This window comes from Triticum urartu, chromosome 1A (assembly GCF_056163025.1).
Source record: "Triticum urartu cultivar PI428250 chromosome 1A, HENAU_Tu73, whole genome shotgun sequence".
Lineage (NCBI taxonomy): Eukaryota > Viridiplantae > Streptophyta > Magnoliopsida > Poales > Poaceae > Triticum > Triticum urartu.
The window spans coordinates 186,356,561-186,375,731 of record NC_141873.1 but is presented as its reverse complement, the minus strand read 5'-3'; positions in this window follow the sequence as shown (position 1 = coordinate 186,375,731).

Below are 19,171 nucleotides of genomic sequence, written 5' to 3'. Positions count from 1 at the left end.
ACAAGAGATCTTCCTCATCTTCGAGAAGACGCTCAAGTACACACGCTTCTGAGCTACCATCTCCGGCAAGGTCACATCGGCATCGACACCATCACCACCACGAATGTGAAGGTCAAGAGCTCAACACCAACAACCGCTCAATGACTTCACGATCTCCCTTGGCATCTTCGCCAAGCGACTTCAAGGCATCTTCGCCTATGGACATACGGCATCTTCGCCCACAAGCACCTCAAGAGAAGCTCCCCAAGCTCAAGTCCGCGTATTCCATGAGCTACTACGACCTCGACATCGACCATGCAATTCATTTTTATGGAACTCAAGAACCTGAGGAGTATCTCGAGTGGGAGCGTTTGATGGACAACTACCTCAAGCTACGTCAAGTTCCTCCGAAAGATCAAGTGAAGTGCACCACAAGGAACTTCCATGACTACGTGTCCACATGGTGGCTTCACGCACCTTTAGAGACCTACGACATGAGTTGGCCCAAGACAAAGAGAGCTTTGCGGCGAGAGTTTGTGCCTCCAACCTACACGGAACAACTTCAACGCCAATTGGAGAACACCATCCAAGGAACCAAGTCCATCGACGAGTACTTCAAGGAGATGAAGATTGCCTTGCGACGATCTGGCGTGGACGACCCCATTTCGATGAAGTTCCACTTCATGATGGGATTGCACAACGACTTCTCCAAGACGATATTGTTGGAAATATGCCCCAGAGGCAATAATAAATTAGTTATTATTATATTTCCTTGTTCATGATAATCGTTTATTATCCATGCTAGAATTGTATTGATAGGAAACTCAGATACATGTGTGGATACATAGACAACACCATGTCCCTAGTAAGCCTCTAGTTGACTAGCTCGTTGATCAATAGATGGTTACGGTTTCCTAACCATGGACATTGGATGTCATTGATAACGGGATCACATCATTAGGAGAATGATGTGATGGACAAGACCCAATCCTAAGCATAGCACAAGATCGTGTAGTTCGTATGCTAAAGCTTTTCTAATGTCAAGTATCATTTCCTTAGACCATGAGATTGTGAAACTCCCGGATACCGTAGGAGTGCTTTGGGTGTGCCAAACGTCACAACGTAACTGGGTGGCTATAAAGGTACACTACGGGTATCTCCGAAAGTGTCTGTTGGGTTGGCACGAATCGAGATTGGGATTTGTCACTCCGTGTGACGGAGAGGTATCTCTGGGCCCACTCGGTAGGACATCATCATAATGTGCACAATGTGACCAAGGAGTTGATCACGGGATGATGTGTTACGGAACGAGTAAAGAGACTTGCCGGTAACGAGATCGAACAAGGTATCGGGATACCAACGATCGAATCTCGGGCAAGTATCGTACCGCTAGACAAAGGGAATTGTATACGGGATTGATTAAGTCCTTGACATCGTGGTTCATCCGATGAGATCATCATGGAACATGTGGGAGCCAACATGGGTATCCAGATCCCGCTGTTGGTTATTGACCGGAGAGTCATCTCGGTCATGTCTGCATGTCTCCCGAACCCGTAGGGTCTACACACTTAAGGTTCAGTGACGCTAGGGTTATAGAGATATTAGTATGCGGTAACCCGAAAGTTGTTCGGAGTCCCATATGAGATCCCGGACGTAACGAGGAGTTCTGGAATGGTCCGGAGGTAAAGAATTATATATAGGAAGTGCTATTTCGGCCATCGGAACAAGTTTCGAGGTCACCGGTATTGTACCGGGACCACCGGAAGGGTCCCGGGGGTCCACCGGGTGGGGCCACCTGCCCCGGAGGGCCACATGGGCTGTAGGGGGTGCGCCTTGGCCTACATGGGCCAAGGGAACCAGCCCCTAGAGGCCCATGCGCCAAAGGGACAAGAGGAGGGGAGAGTCCTAAAGGGGGAAGGCACCTCCGAGGTGCCTTGTGGAGGATGGACTCCTCCCCCCCTTGGCCGCACCCTTCCTTGGAGGAAGGGGCAAGACTGCGCCCTCCCCCTCTCCCTTGGCCCTATATATAGTGGGGGGGAAGGGAGGGCAACAATACCTAAGCCCTGGCGCCTCCCGCTCCCTCCCATGACACATCTCCCTCCTCCCGCAGCGCTTGGCGAAGCCCTGTTGGAATCCCGCTACTTCCACCACCACGCCGTCGTGCTGCTGGATCTCCATCAACCTCTCCTCCCCCCTTGCTAGATCAAGAAGAAGGAGACGTCTCTGCTCCGTACGTGTGTTGAACGCGGAGGTGCCGTCCGTTCGGCGCTAGGATCATCGATGATTTGGATCACGACGAGTACGACTCCATCAACCCCGTTCTGTTGAACGCTTCCGCGCGCGATCTACAAGGGTATGTAGATCCACTCCTCCCTCGTTGCTAGATGACTCCATAGATAGATCTTGGTGACACGTAGGAAATATTTGAATTTATGCTACGTTCCCCAACAGTGGCATCATGAGCTAGGTCTATGCGTAGTTTCTATGCACGAGTAGAACACAAAGTAGTTGTGGGCGTTGATTTTGTTCAATATGCTTACCGTTACTAGTCCAATATTGATTCGGTGGCATTGTGGGATGAAGCGACCCGGACCGACCTTACACGTACTCTTACGTGAGACTGGTTCCACCGACTGACATGCACTAGTTGCATAAGGTGGCTAGCGGGTGTCTGTCTCTCCCACTTTAGTCGGATCGGATTCGATGAAAAGGGTCCTTATGAAGGGTAAATAGCAATTGGCATATCACGTTGTGGTCTTTGCGTAGGTAAGAAACGTTCTTGCTAGAAACCCATAGCAGCCATGTAAAACATGCAAACAACAATTAGAGGTCGTCTAACTTGTTTTTGCAGGGCATGCTATGTGATGTGATATGGCCAAAAGGATGTGATGAATGATATATGTGATGTATGAGATTGATCATGTTCTTGTAATAGGAACCACGACTTGCATGTCGATGAGTATGACAACCGGCAGGAGCCATAGGAGTTGTCTTAATTTATTTATGACCTGCGTGTCAACATAAACGTCATGTAATTACTTTACTTTATTGCTAACCGTTAGCTATAGTAGTAGAAGTAATAGTTGACGAGACAACTTCCTGAAGACACGATGATAGAGATCATGATGATGGAGATCATGGTGTCATGCCGGTGACAAGATGATCATGGAGCCCCAAGATGGAGATCAAAGGAGCTATATGATATTGGCCATATCATGTCACTATTATTTGATTGCATGTGATGTTTATCATGTTTTTGCATCTTTTTTACTTAGAACGACGGTAGTAAATAAGATGATCCCTCATAATAATTTCAAGAAGGTGTTCCCCCTAACTGTGCACCGTTGCGACAGTTCGTTGTTTCGAAGCACCACATGATGATCGGGTGTGATAGATTCTAACGTTCACATACAACGGGTGTAAGACAGATTTACACACGCGAAACACTTAGGTTGACTTGATGAGCCTAGCATGTGTACAGACATGGCCTCGGAACACAGAAGACCGAAAGGTCGAGCATGAGTCATATGGTAGATACGATCAACATGAAGATGTTCACCGATGTTGACTAGTCCGTCTCACGTGATGATCGGACACGGCCTAGTTGACTCGGATCATGTAATCACTTAGATGACTAGAGGGATGTCTATCTGAGTGGGAGTTCATAAGATGAACTTAATTATCCTGAACATAGTCAAAAGGTCTTCGCAAATTATTTCGTAGCTCGCGCTTCAGTTCTACTGTTTAGTTATGTTCCTAGAGAAAATTTAGTTGATAGTAGCAATTATGCGGACTAGGTCCGTAAACTGAGGTTTTTCCTCATTGCTTCATAGAAGGCTTATGTCCTTAATGCACCGCTCAGTGTGCTGAACCTCGAACGTTGTCTATGGATGTTGCGAACATCTGACATACACATTTTGATAACTACGTGATAGTTCAGTTAAACGACTTAGAGTTGAGGCACCGAAGACGTTTTGAAACGTCGCGAAACATATGAGATGTTTTGAAGGCTGAAATTGGGATTTCAGGCTCGTGCCCACGTCAAGAGGTATAAGACCTCCGACGATTTTCTTAGCCTACAAACTAAGGAGAAAAGCTCAATTGTTGAGCTTGTGCTCAGATTGTCTGAGTACAACAATCATTTGAATCGAGTGGGAGTTGATCTTCCAGATAAGAAAGTGATGTTTCTCCGAAGTCATTACCACCAAGCTGCTAGAGCTTCGTGATGAACTATGATATATCAGGGGCATATATGATGATCCTTGAGATATTCGCGATATTTGACACCGCGAAAGTAGAAATCAAGAAGGAGCATCAATTGTTGATGGTTGGTGAAACCACTAGTTTCAAGAAGGGCAAGGGAACAAAGGGATACTTCATGAAACGGCAATTTAGCTGCTGCTCTAGTGAAGAAACCCAAGGTTGAACCCAAACCCGAGACTGAGTGCTTCTGTAATAAGGGGAACAGCCACTGGAGCAGAATTACCCTAGATACTTGGTAGATGAGAAGGTTGGCAAGGTCGATAGAAGTATATTGGATATACATTGTGTTGATGTGTACTTTACTAGTACTCCTAGTAGCACCAGGGTATTAGATACCGGTTCGGTTGCTAAGTGTTAGTAACTCGAAACAAAAGGCTACGGAATAAACGGAGACTAGCTAAAGGTGAGCTGACGATATGTGTTGGAAGTGTTTCCAACATTGATATGATAAAGCATCGCACGCTCCCTCTACCATCGAGATTGGTGTTTGCGTTGAGCATAGACATGATTGGATTATGTCTATCGCAATACGGTTATTCATTTAAGGCGAATAATGGTTACTCTGTTTATTTGAATAATACCTTCAAATGGTCTTACACCTGAAATGAATGGTTTATTGAATCTTGATCGTAGTGATACACATGTTCATGACAAAAGATAGTAATGATAGTACCACCTACTTGTGGCACTGCCACTTAAGTCATATCGGTATAAAACGCATGAAGAAGCTCCATGTTGATGGATCTTTGGGCTCACTCGTTTTTGAAAAGTTTGAGACATGCGAACCATGTCTATTGGTGTATATGCATGAAGAAACTCCATGCAAATGGACCGTTTTGACTCACTTGATTTTGAATCACTTGAGACATTCAAATCATACCACATGGGCAAGATGACTGAAAGCCTCGGTTTCAGTAAAATGGAACTAGAAAGCAACTTGTTGGAAGTAATACATTTTGATGTGTGCAATCCAATGAGTGCTGAGGCATGTAGTGGATATCGTTATGTTCTTACTTCACAGATGATTTGAGTAGATGTTGAGTATATTTACTTGATGAATCACGAGTCTGAATTACTGAAAGGTTCAAGTAATTTCAAGGTGAAGTTGAAAGATCATCGTGATAAGAGGATAAAATATCTATGATATGATCATAGAGATGAATATCTGAATTACGAGTTTGGCATAGAATTAAGACATTGTGGAAATTGTTTCACAACTAATACAGCCTGGAACACCATAGTGTGATGGTGTGTCCGAACATCATAACTGCACCCTATTGGATATGATGCATACCATGATGTCTCTTATCGAATTACCACAATAGTTTATCGGTTAGCATTAGAGACAACCACATTCACTTTAAAAGGGGCACCACGTAATTCTGATGAGATGACACCATATGAACTATGGTTTAGAGAAACCTAAGCTGTCATTTCTTAGAAGTTTGGGGCTGCGACGCTTATGTGAAAAGGTTTCAGGCTGATAAGCTCGAACCCAAAGCGGATAAATGCATCTTCATAGGACACCCAAAACAGTTGGGTATACCTCCTGTCTCAGATTCGAAAGCAATAAGGGATTGTTTCTAGAATCGGGTCCTTTCTCGAGGAAAAGTTTCTCTCGAAAGAATTGAGTGGGAGGATGGTGGAGACTTGATGAGGTTATTGAACCGTCTCTTCAACTAGTGTGTGGCAGAGCACAGGGAGTTGTTCCAGTGGCACCTACACCAATTGAAGTGGAAGCTTATGATAGTGATCATGAAACTTCAGATCAAGTCACTACCAAACCTCGTGGGATGACAAGGATGCGTACTACTTCAGAGTGGTACGTAATCCTGTCTTGGAAGTCATGTTGCTAGACAACAATGAACCTACGAGCTATGGAGAAGCGATGGTGGGCCCGGATTCCGATAAATGGCTCGAGGCCATAAAATCCGAGAGAGGATCCATGTATGAAAACAAAGTGTAGACTTTGGCAGAACGGCTCGATGGTCGTAATGCTATTGAGTACAGATGGATTTTAAAAGGAAGACAGACAATGATGGTAAATGTCACCACTAAAAAGCTCGACTTGTCGTTAAGATGTTTTCCGACAAGTTCAAGGAGTTGACTGCGATGAGACTTTCTCACTCGTAGCGATGCTAAGAGTCTGTTGGAATTATATTAGCGATTACTGCATTATTTATGAAATCTTGCAGATAGGATGTCAAAACATTGTTTCCTCGACGATTTTCTTGAGGAAAGGTTTTATGTGATACAACCGGAAGGTTTTGTCAATCCTGAAAGATGCTAATAAGTATACAAAGCTCCAGCAATCCTTCTAAGGACTGGAGTAAGCATCTCGGAGTTGGAATGTGTGCTTTGATGAGATGATCAAAGATTTTGGGTGTATACAAAGTTTATGAGAAACTTGTATTTCCAAAAGGTGAGTGGGAGCACTATAGAATTTCTGATGAGAATATGTTGTTGACATATTATGGATCAGAAATGATGTAGAATTTCTGGAAAGTATATAGGGTTATTTGGAAAGTGTTTTTCAATGAAAAGCCTGGATTAAGCTACTTGAACATTGAGCATCAAGATCTATAAGGATAGATCAAAACGCTTAATGGTACTTCCAAATGAGCACATACCTTGACATGATCTTGAAGGTGTTCAAGATGGATCAGTCAAAGAAGGAGTTCTTGCCTGAGTTGTAAGGTATGAAGTTAAGACTTAAAGCTTGACCACGGCAGAAGAAAGAGGAAGGACGAAGGTCGTCCCCTATGCTTTAGACGTAGGCTCTACAGTATGCTATGCTGTGTACCGCACCTGAAGTGTGCCTTGCCATGAGTCAGTGAAGGGGTACAAGAGTGATCCAAGAATGGATCACAGGACAGCGGTCAAAGTTATCCTTAGTAACTAGTGGACTAAGGAATTTTCTCGATTATGGAGGTGGTAGAAGAGTTCGTCGTAAAGGGTTACGCCGATGCAAACTTTGACACTAATCCAGATTATTCTGAGTAGTAAACTGGATTCGTATAGTAGAACAATTATTTGGAATAGCTCCAAATGTAGCGTAGTAGTTGCATCTAGAAGATGACATAAGAAATTTGCGAAGTACATACGGATCTGAAAGATTCAGACCCGTTGACTATAACATCTCTCACAAGCATAACATGATCAAACCCAGAACTCATCGAGTGTTAATCACATGGTAATGTGAACTAGATTATTGACTCTAGTAAACTCTTTGGGTGTTAGTCACATGGGGATGTGACCTTGAGTGTTAATCACATGGCGATGTGAACTGGATTATTGACTCTAGTGCAAGTGGGAGACTGTTGGAAATATGCCCTAGAGGCAATAATAAATTAGTTATTATTATATTTCCTTGTTCATGATAATTGTTTATTATCCATGCTAGAATTGTATTGATAGGAAACTCAGATACATGTGTGGATACATAGACAACACCATGTCCCTAGTAAGCCTCTAGTTGACTAGCTCGTTGATCAATAGATGGTTACGATTTCCTAACCATGGACATTGGATGTCATTGATAACGGGATCACATCATTAGGAGAATGATGTGATGGACAAGACCCAATCCTAAGCATAGCACAAGATCGTGTAGTTCGTATGCTAAAGCTTTTCTAATGTCAAGTATCATTTCCTTAGACCATGAGATTGTGAAACTCCCGGATACCATAGGAGTGCTTTGGGTGTGCCAAACGTCACAACGTAACTGGGTGGCTATAAAGGTACACTACGGGTATCTCCGAAAGTGTCTGTTGGGTTGGCACGAATCGAGACTGGGATTTGTCACTCCGTGTGACGGAGAGGTATCTCTGGGCCCACTGAGTAGGACATCATCATAATGTGCACAATGTGACCAAGGAGTTGATCACGGGATGATGTGTTACGGAACGAGTAAAGAGACTTGCCGGTAATGAGATTAAACAAGGTATCAGGATACCAACGATCGAATCTCGGGCAAGTATCGTACCGCTAGACAAAGGGAATTGTATACGGGATTGATTAAGTCCTTGACATAGTGGTTCATCCGATGAGATCATCGTGGAACATGTGGGAGCCAACATGGGTATCCAGATCCCGCTGTTGGTTATTGACCGGAGACTCATCTCGGTCATGTCTGCATGTCTCCCGAACCCGTAGGGTCTACACACTTAAGGTTCAGTGACGCTAGGGTTATAGAGATATTAGTATGCGGTAACCCGAAAGTTGTTCGGAGTCCCGGATGAGATCCTGGACATCACGAGGAGTTCCGAAATGGTCCGGAGGTAAAGAATTATATATAGGAAGTGCTATTCCGGCCATCGGGACAAGTTTCGAGGTCACCGGTATTGTACCGGGACCACCAGAAGGGTCCCGGGGGTCCACCGGGTGGGGCCACCTGCCCCGGAGGGCCACATGGGCTGTAGGGGGTGCGCCTTGGCCTACATGGGCCAAGGGCACCAGCCCCTAGAGGCCCATGCGCCAAAGGTACAAGAGGAGGGGAGAGTCCTAAAGGGGGAAGGCACCTCCGAGGTGCCTTGGGGAGGATGGACTCCTCCCCCCTTGGCCGCACCCTTCCTTGGAGGAAGGGGCAAGGCTGCGCCCTCCCCCTCTCCCTTGGCCCTATATATAGTGGGGGGGAAGGGAGGGCAACAATACCTAAGCCCTGGCGCCTCCCTCTCCCTCCCATGACACATCTCCCTCCTCCCGCAGCGCTTGGCGAAGCCCTGTTGGAATCCCGCTACTTCCACCACCACGCCGTCGTGCTGCTGGATCTCCATCAACCTCTCCTTCCCCCTTGCTGGATCAAGAAGAAGGAGACGTCGCTGCTCCATACGTGTGTTGAACGCGGAGGTGCCGTCCGTTCGGCGCTAGGATCATCGGTGATTTGGATCACGACGAGTACGACTCCATCAACCCCGTTCTCTTGAACGCTTCCGCGCGCGATCTACAAGGGTATGTAGATCCACTCCTCCCTCGTTGCTAGATGACTCCATATATAGATCTTGGTGACACGTAGGAAATTTTTGAATTTATGCTACGTTCCCCAATAGATATTCCTCGAGAACTACAAGTCCCTCGATGACAACTACATTGGTGCTCTCAAGGCGGAACAAGAACTCATGAAGGCCAAAGCTTCGGCGCCCCAAGCTCACTTCGTGACGACCAAGCTCCATGAGAACGAGCATGAGGCTAGTACCACCATGATGTCCAAGCCCGACGAGCTCCAAGACGATGCTCCCAAGTTCGACTTCACCGCCTTCCCTCTTTGTGGCATTGATGGTGCCGAGTCTACTTTGACTCTTTTTCAAGATGGTGAGGCGACGACTACGACTACGAAGACCATCAAGGACCAAGCTTTGGAGGCGAGCGACATGGTGACTAGCAAGGATGATGCTTGCATCTTAGGAGGCGAGAATGATGATGTGCCATCTTCATCCTTCATCCACGACGACAACAACGAGATGGTTGAGCATGGGATTTTCCCTTCGACCACGGCGACATGTGATGACTTGAGTGACTTTAGCCACCATATTGAGAGTGAGAGTGATTTCACCACTAGCCCCATATATGATGTGTTTCCACAATTCCCATGTGAGGAGAGCCACAACCCCCACCACTTGAGTGAGATGAGTGACTACACCATATGTGAGTTTGAGTGCACCTATTTTGAGGGAGTGAGTGAACCACCACATAGAGAGAGTGAGATAGTTGATAGGTCATGTGAGGACACTTTCAACACTAACGACTTGACCTCTACCTCTATTGTGTCTTCTCATTTGGTGCTAGGTCCCTTATATGATGACGCGCCGATTCTCGACGACATCGTCCTACCTTTGGACTAGACGATGGCTATGGTGGAATATGATGCACCCCCCACATGGTTTCATCAAGATGAAGATGACCACCATTTGGTCTTTCCCACCTCACCTACACCATTTGAGTGGAATGAGAATGGTAACATAGGTGACGGTGATGCTCTAGTCCCACTAGTGGACATTCTTGACAATGATTGCTTGCATGATGATGATCCACCTAGTACCATGATTCGTGCTAATGCGACTTCCTCATGTGATGATTTCTTGCCCATTTACGATGAGTATGATGATTGCCATGTGGAGTCTATTAGTTGTGATGCCATGTTGCATAGGATTTCTTGTGATAATTCTCTCGGTCACATCATGTTTGCCAATCCGCTTGACTTGTCATATGCTATGCATGAGATCAATCATATGTCATATTTGCAATCTCTTCATAGTGACTATGCATATGCCATTAAGATTAACCCAATTTGCACTTATGGCATAGATGACAAGCCTATGGTTATTGGCATTTGTTTCTCTAGTGATGATATTGACATGCTACCTTTGCATCATTTATCTCATATGCCATGCCATAACCACCTAGCTTTGGATATGCATTGTTTTGGATGTTGTCCATTTTCTCCATATGATGTTTCCAATATTTCTCATGAGGAGACCCCCATAGTTTCCTCATACATGTTAGGAGATTTTTATTCATCCCATTCATTGCATGATCCCAATACTTATGTGCACAATATGCTTCCCATGAATAAACATGCTATTGATGCGCCATATACTTGTATGCTCAATTTGCATCCCCATCATGTTATACACAATAACTATTCTTTCATGATGGATGACATGTTCTTATACCATGCATCAAATTTCTTTGACCAATGCTTATCTTGTGCTAACTCACACGTGCACATACACATCATGATGGATGATGTGTACATTTACCACGCGCACAATTTCTTTGGTTTGTGTCTCTTTTGTGTAGGTACCCATGAATTCTTGTCAACCTCGCAATCCCACAAGTTGACAAAACAAGCTCTAGAGAGCAATGATGACTTGGGATCCCATGGATTGCATTTCCCGCCGCTCTCTTCACGCAAAGACTTCGCGCATTTCTTCTACATGGCTCTCACATGGTTATGGGTTATTTTCCATTACATACTCTATGCCCATCTTGCCATGTTCACTTTGCATGATATGATCATTCCTATGCCTTTGACATGCATTTGTGACCCATGCTTTGCATTACACATGATGATTGATTCCAGTACTTGTATGTGTATTTGCAAGCTTGGTGGAGATATCACTTGTTATTGCCATGTTTACTTTGTGCCCAATGCTTATGATCATGCTTTGAGCTTGCTTTGTGTTCGTGCTTGCGATATGTCCTGTGCATTGCCTATGCCCATTAATTGCTCACATGACATGATTGCCATGATTTCCTCTAGTGTGGTGCATCTTCGCTCCACTAGTTTGCATGACTTGATTACTATGATTTCTTACCTTGTTGCATCACCGATGACTCATACTTGCTCACTTCATGCGGTTGATGACAACCATCTACATTCTTTGCACATGATTGTTCTTGCTTCTTGTCATATCTCTCCATATGTTGCCTCCCTCATGCTAAATGATTTGCCATGTATTGAGCGCAACTATGCCTTTAGTCTTGATAATGAGTTTGCCCCCATAGCATTCTCACATATATTTGGTGATTTTGACATAGTTCTTGTGAAGCATGCTTGTCTTCCTTCTTTGCACCATATACCTAGTGTCATGAATATAGCCATTGTTGCATCTTATTATTCATGCACTTGTGCTTCTAATGGTTATGTGCAAGAGAAGAGAACCATCATGATGGATGATGTGTTTATCTACCATGCGCATACATTCTTTGCTTTCTTTTGTACATGTCTAGGATACTTGGACCTTGTGGGGACTTCCGCTTCACATGAGTTGACCATTCGAGCTCTTGAGAGCGAGCCTCATACATTCGACCACGACTCGCTTCTACAATACCTTTCCTACCACTTCGGCATTGTGAAGAATGCACAAGGACACGCCTCCCAGGTGACATCTTTCTTGAGCATGGATATTGCGGATCATACTACTTGTGTTGCTTGCACCATGAGACTTATTGTTCATCTTGGACCACTTGATTGCACACATGTTAGAGATCTTGCTTCAACTTGTCATTTTCACCGTTCCATGCATCATGATATATATGCCTTGTGTGTTGCATCCAATTCTTGGATTACTTGCTCCTCCCATATGTTTGGTTGCAACAATGTCATCACTTCACATATGCCATGTCCCATTGATTGCTACATGCTTGCCTTGATTTCCGCACACATGATGAACAATTGCTCTTTCTATTGTGTTGAGTGCCACACTATCTTCACTACACCCTATGCATGTTATGCTTGGATTGTCTTCCACTTGACCCATGTGTTTAGACACTTCATTTTACTTGGTGTTGTGATGATTCATATGCCTGCCATCGACCTTACATCAAGCAATTTGTGAATGCTTTCTATGAACTTGAGGTAGATGCTTCTTCTCTTGTTACACATATTTGCATCACTACCTCACATTTACATGCTTGTTTCCATGATGTCCTTCTTTATGCTCAATTTATGTGCTTACATGCCATGTCACAATCCTTTGTCACACTATATGCTATGCTTGATGACAACACTTGTTGGGTGAATCACCTCTTGAATGCTTGGTTTTGCACTAACGCTAACCGCATTTGTTTTTCCAAGTGTTTCTTCTCCTTGCTCTTTTTGAAGGAATCACGAGATGGTGCGACATTGGACAGTGCCCATTTCAAGCTTCAAGATGACGAGAACTTGGTGATCGACCACTACTACACGGCGACGCCATCTCTATCCCATGGTGATTTGGATTTCGATCCGAGGTCGGATCTTTCCCAAGGGGGAGGGCATGATGTGGAGCATCCTATGGACATCACCATGTGAAGAGTTCATTCGGCAAGTGACATGTGCGACATCTACTTCACAAACATAAAGGTGAATCCTCTCCTTTACACGTGCTCATTTGACCCCTTCGAGGATGGTATACTACTTGACCCTCCATCGTGCATGCATAGGTATTGTTGGAGCTTCACGGATGACGAGGAGGAGTGCAAGCGCCAAGGATCACCTACACCATCTGCGAGGGAAGCATGGAAGAGAAGGAAGAAGAAGCCTGGACAAGCTTTAGGAAAGCCCGAAACTTCCGGCTGCTGCCCAGAACTTCTGGCCACCGGAACCTCCGGCCATCCCGGAGCTTCCAGCCCTGCTGCACCGAAGCCGTCCGAGAGTGTGCCAACTCTCTGGATAGCCCGGACCTTCGCCCGGAACCTCCGGCGCCCGGACCTTCCGGCCGTCCCCGGAACATCCTGCCCTGCCTGCACGCAGACAATCGGGCCGAAGCCCATGTACCCTTTTGCCCCTCACTTACCCCTTCGTGGACCTAGACTATATATACTCCTCCACCTCCTCCTTTCTAGGGTCAGCGTTGTGATAGCTCATTTGAGAGATAGAGCTACGCTCATCCATATCGGATCTCCTCCTTGCGAGAAACCGCGGCCTCTTCGGAGAAGATCCCTTTGGATTCAAGCCCCCTTTCTAAGGGAAGATCCCCCCCGTGGATTCAAGACCTCCTCACGGAGAAGACCGGCTACCTATGTAGCGTCCCTTGTTGATTGTGGATCGTGTATCTTTTCTTATGTATTCGAGGATCTAGCACATGTGTGACTATTTCTTGTTGGTTGAGTGATTCTCTCGTGTCTCCCCTCATGATTTCCCTCGTTTTCCCTCTCGTGTTCATCGTGTTCTTCGCGGGGTCTGCTCCTTTCGTGAAAGATCGGGCCACTAGGGTTCTACCCTACATCAAGAAAAGTACGATCAAGATGTGCAGTTGCCTTGTACTGTTGATGAAGATTCTGCGCACTCATAAATTTTGGTAGTTCTACACGTCACACTCTAATCAATCTATCGTAAGCAAGAAATTTTATCCACACATAAGCGATCACTAAAAGACCCAAAAAATGCAAACGAAGATTGCAAAAACTCCAAAAGAACCAAATCAAATTATTCTGGAAGATCAGATCCTAATTTCGGTGCAAAAGTGTGGTGATGGCTCAAGATGTTAGATTACGACTAAAGATTCAATTGCAAAAGGAATCAATTGAAAATGCGCTACAATTTACAAGATATAATCAAATGAAAGTTCAAATAGTTTGAAAGGTTCAAAAGCTAAAAATAATGATGTTGTAGGGATTCAATAGGAACATGTACGAAGAAGAATTACTAGATTGGAAATAGCAGATCCAAAGATACAAGTAATTCAACATAGCATTGAATCATAGCATTGAATCTGCTTAGAATTTTGTGTGATAACTCTTGGTGGACTAGCAGAGTAATCTGACTATGATCAAAATTATATGTTGAAAAGTTAATACTAATTTTACGAACGGAAAGATTTCTTCGATACGAATCCAACGCAATTGGATTCATCACAAACGGAGTTACGCATAAAAAGATATGATTAAAAGAAGTTTGAATATGAATTTGAACAAATATTCAAAATTTGAAAATTTCAAAAATTTGACGGGATAGATTCACTGGATAGGTGGAATCAAGACGAAAATATAGGCGTTGGTTTTATTTAGTTTGGATGAACGAGTAAAAAGTTATGGCTATTTGAAAAAACTAGAACTAAGCTGTTTTACGGAAGAAAAAGAAAGCTACGCCTAAAAGACTTCTAGGTCTAAAGTGTAAATACAGAGACTAATCGATAATCCAATTATTTTATCGTACTATCTAGAAATAATAAGCTATATGGGTCTATATTTATAGGTGGGAAAGAGGTTTAGGAGTCAAAGGCTAGACAATGTGGGACTAAACATAGACGAACAAATAAAACGAAGGGAATCGCATGGGCTAAAAAGCACCACGAGCGGGCCGCGCACATGCTGTAGTTTTTTTATTCGACCAAAGGAAAAAAGAAAAAACTGAGAAGGAAATTGCTGGCTGGGCCTGGCGCATGTAGGAGAGAAGAAAAAAATGATGGGGCGCACGATGCCACTATGCTGCGCACGTGGGCGACAAATAATTACGAGCTACACATAGAGTGTTTTTTAAATAGAAACAGAAAGGAAAACTGATCAATGAAAATAAAATTAAATTTTATATAGGCGTATTATATATCAAAATTTTCAGAAAAAGATTTCCTAAAATGTGAACATATTTTTAGTGGCAAATAAATTCTGCCAAAATTTAAATAAATCAAACAATACTACTGGTTCATTTAAAAATGAAATAAAATATTTTAAAATACCAAAATGATTTCAAACTCATTTTCTCCACTTTTCTACTATAGGGAATCACTTTACCCTATTTTCCATATATTTTATTTTTGGAGAAAAATAATTTGAATAAAAATCAAATAACTCCAAATTGAAAGTGGGTTTCAAAATAAGTACCAAATGACTTTCAATTAGATTTTTTAAAAAAATTCCAAATCTATTCGTTAGCATTTGAAGAAGTCATTTTATTTTCTCTCATGAAAATCATTGAGTTGCATAAAGTTTCTGAATTTGAAATATTTACAAGTGGAATTCAAATCTTTGCAAAACCCTTTTAATTTATTTAAATGGAAGAAGTCATATCATCTTCACTCTAGGGTTTTGTGATGAAATGAATTTGAATTCATGGATATCATAAATGCAAGGTGAAAATCTGGGGAAAGTCATTTCATTCCCTCTCATTTAACTTTGAAAAAGTTTCAAATGCACTCAATTTCACACAAGCAACCACACCACAATCAAACAAACAATCAAAACTATTTATTTAATATAATATTCCAAAATTTAGAATAAAAAAATGGATCATACGATATTTCACCATGGGTGGAAGGAAAGCACCACGTGAACGGAAATATTCCCTTTTTAGCCCATGTGAACGGAAAGATTTCCATCGGTTAAGGGGACCTTTCAATGTGAACGGAAAACACCACCCAGGCTCAAAGGGTTCGTATGATATTTCATGCCTAGACGCTTCCGTGTGCAGCCGCAAGCTAATATGGGCTCTGGCGTAGTTGAGTAAGTTGTGGGAATCCTTTCCAAGATAGGCTAGCAGATGTAGGGGATTGTAGGTGTACTAGCCTATCTATCGGTTAAGGGGACCTCTTCGGAAAGACTATGTCTCGATCATCCGGTTCTCAAACATCAGGCAATGCGAGGAATTCAACGGAGGAGATCAAGTCTTGTGGGGAAAAGTGTGCAAACCTCTACAGAGTGTACAATCTAATCATGATTAGCCGTGTCCCTGGTTATGGACAACTTGAGTATCTGGAAGTGAATTATTGGTTGATCTCATCACTTTATTTAATTAATGTATTGGGTTATTAAAAATTTGGGAATTTTTGGATTGAGTTGGAGGAACCTTCTCAATATTGGCATAAACTTGGTAGTAAAATAAAATTTATTCCTTTGTTGTAGGGAAAAATTAGCTTTATGCAAAATTAAACTTAGAGCCTCCACTAGCCAAATATGCTTATAGAGATATATATTTTCGTTATTATTCTATGGTGTGAAATTGCGAGTACATCCAATGTACTGACCTATACGGCCGCAACATCTCATGTTGCAGGAATCATACGACGAGTAGGTGATACATTAGGGTTACGATGTCTACACTCAACTTTGCCATTGGTGTTGTTGGGACTCCACAACTTTGTTGTTACTTCCGCTATATGGACTGAGGTAACAGTATTTACGTTACTTTTTACATGTGATTGCACTGTGTTATAAATACTCGAGTGTTGTGTGTGTGTCAGCATACCGATCCAGGGATGACACTTAAGCACAAAGACTTGATCCATTTCAGTCAGGTCACTACAGAGCCGGAGGATTTTTGCCCACCCACGCTGGATCACCCGCACGACATATGCTTGGCAGCCGCGGCAATGCGCGAGCGACAGGAACTCATGGCGAGTCTCAATCTAGAGGGTTGTGTGATCTACGAGATGCTCTAGAAAGTGGGCGAGGCGGCTCATCTCCGGCACCAGAGGGAGCTCGACATGCTCATCATGGCGGCGGTGGGGAACATGGTATAACACCCCGGACACACCCGCCGGTGGTCGTTACTCCTGGCAGGACCTAGATTGGCCACACAGATCAATACTAGTCCTTTCTGCGCACTTTGTCCTCACTCGTGCGCACTCAGGAGCAACTTCCCGGTCGGTCACCCATCCTGACACTACTACAAGCTGAGCACGCTTAACTTTGGAGTTCTGTTCGAATGGGCTCCCAAAAAGAAGGAATTCCTTATGGATGAGTAGTCTATCATCCCTAATAAGCCAGACCATCACATACACCCCCACTCAGAGGAATCGACATCCTCGTCGGGCCACAGGAACGTTCCCTCTTGGCACATACGTCTGTGCATCTAGTCCGGTACATGTACCATGCCGTGTGCCATGACGGGTCACAAACGTCATGAACAACATGACCGCGCACCTGTCCGCAAACATCCATGTAACCACGAGGGTCGGCTCTGATACCAACTTGTAACGCCCCGGACACACCCACCGGTGGTTGTTACTCCTGCCGGGATCTAGACTGGCCCCACAGATCAATACTAGTCTTTTCTGCGCACTTTGTCCTCACTCGTGCGCACCCGGGAGCAACTTTCTGGTCGGTCACCCATCCTGACACGAATCCAAGCTGAGCATGCTTAACTTTGGAGTTTTGTCCGAATGGGCTCCCAAAAAAGAAGGAATTCCTTATTGATATGAGTAGTGTATCATCCCTAATAAGCCAGGCCATCACACATGGTCAATGCGGTGGTCTCGTGCTCGGTCGGGTCTGCCGTCGAGAAACCGGTCAGTGCAGCGATCGGTATGGTCATCAATGATCAAGCAGACCTAAGAGCTTGGGCATACTATTCTTTCCTTCCCAACACTAGTGATGTGGAGCAGGACACCAGAGCACCGCGGGGCAGTCTAGAGCTTGGGGCTGAAGGCCTTCGCGCGTCCATGGCGAACAAGAGAACTGGGTGCAACAACTGGGCCTTACATCCCTCCGCCTGCCCGAGGTAATACCGATGTGCCAAGACCAAATTCATCCATTTCTTGTCTGCTGCAATGAGAGAAGCGCAGTGCCTCATATTCTTCACTGAGCCATGGCAAGCCACCGTCAGTGGATTTCCCTCGTTTTGATGGTGAGAACCCAAAGCTGTGGCAAACAAGATGTGTGGATTACTTTGAAATGTTTAACATTGATAGAGGCTAAGGTGTCCCGTCTTTCGATCAGATGGTGGCTATCGTTTTTTATGGAGTAGACTTTGACAATTCGACTACGAATGTGCGAGGACGTAGCGCCTTAGCAATTGCTAAACCAACTCCAAGAGGTTATTGACCACGCCGGAGCATGATCAACCTAACCATGAAGGACTATTTCCAACAAGAAAACAATGAACAAGCAAGAAACTGAAATTGCAATCTGGATATTGCGAATAAAAGAGGAAAACTTTATTCATCAAGTGGGGTTCTATCACGTCCTGGTCTGGTCATTGAACACAAATGAAGTAGGCAAAGTTGCAGCTATGGCGAACTTTTAATCTAAAAAAAAACCAAAGTCTAAACAATGCCCTAAGGGCTGTATATATGGAGGAAGATGGGGGAATTTCGTGGCCCTTGGAGGAGGGGTTTGAAACCACCCCTAGCTCATGTTTCCCCACACATACGGACTCTAAAAACAGCCTATAATCAAGTATTTCGAAATTAAATGGGCCTGGCCCAATAATAAGGTGATGCAACACCTAGAATAGCCTCTGGATGAAATTTATGATGTGGCATCTTGTATATTTCGTCCAAGGCTTCATGCACTCATTATGGTGGCTTTGAAGTCTTGGAATCATCACTTGTAACTCCGCTCTTATTCCCCTTGCGCATGCCATCATCTTCATGCTTGAACTTGCTCCAAGGTTCATCTTTCTTGTCCAAGCTAGGACCTTCATTTGTAAGCAAAACAAATGTATCCAATTTAGGCAGCATCATATTCTCATGAACATTAGAATTGTTACCAAGAAAGGAAAGTACCTGGT